This window comes from Halyomorpha halys, unplaced genomic scaffold (assembly GCF_000696795.3).
Source record: "Halyomorpha halys isolate HHAL.00 unplaced genomic scaffold, Hhal_1.1 Scaffold280.1, whole genome shotgun sequence".
Classification (NCBI taxonomy): Eukaryota; Metazoa; Arthropoda; class Insecta; order Hemiptera; family Pentatomidae; genus Halyomorpha; species Halyomorpha halys.
In genome coordinates this window covers 268,168-268,805 of record NW_027114958.1, presented here as the reverse complement: position 1 = coordinate 268,805, position 638 = coordinate 268,168, and positions in this window count along the sequence as shown.

The window sequence follows — 638 nt, the reverse complement described above, 5'->3', positions numbered from 1 at the left end:
AAGTAAATTTGATGAAAGATCAAAATGGAGTGATACAGGCGTGTAGAGAAACTACCCATTGGTAGCACTTTAATGACATTTTACATTAGCTGGTCTCGTGGCCATCTTCTTTCCAGGCTCCTCGGAGGATTGTCAGGAATGGAAGAGGAAAGTTAGAAAGTGGGTTTGGCTGGTTAGAGATTTTATAATGGAAGGAATGATATCTTGCTAGATCGGTTACATATGAAACATTAAGGTCTTTATGCATGATTTTATTTGTGATTTTGGATTGTAAGGAGAGGATTTCGAAGATTTATTGAAGTCCCAAAGCTCAAGTCCGTATGTCCTGATTAAGTTTGAAATCAAAAACAAAATATGCATCGACCCAGATACGAATTCGTCTCTAGCAAAATATATTTTTGTTTTCATCAAACAGGAATCGGAAGAATCCCATAGAAGATAAACCTAAACCCTCATGGGATCAAGTGGGACAGTTTTAATTTAATTTGACTAGCTATAGAATATTCTGGCAATGGTCAGATGCTCCACTCAAGTTGAGTGTTTGCAGCTTTAGGGAACTTACTCAGCCTCCAATGGCTTATTATCAGTGCGCGGTGAGAGGGTTCCTCAGGTCGATAGTGTGAATATAGTCCAACCAT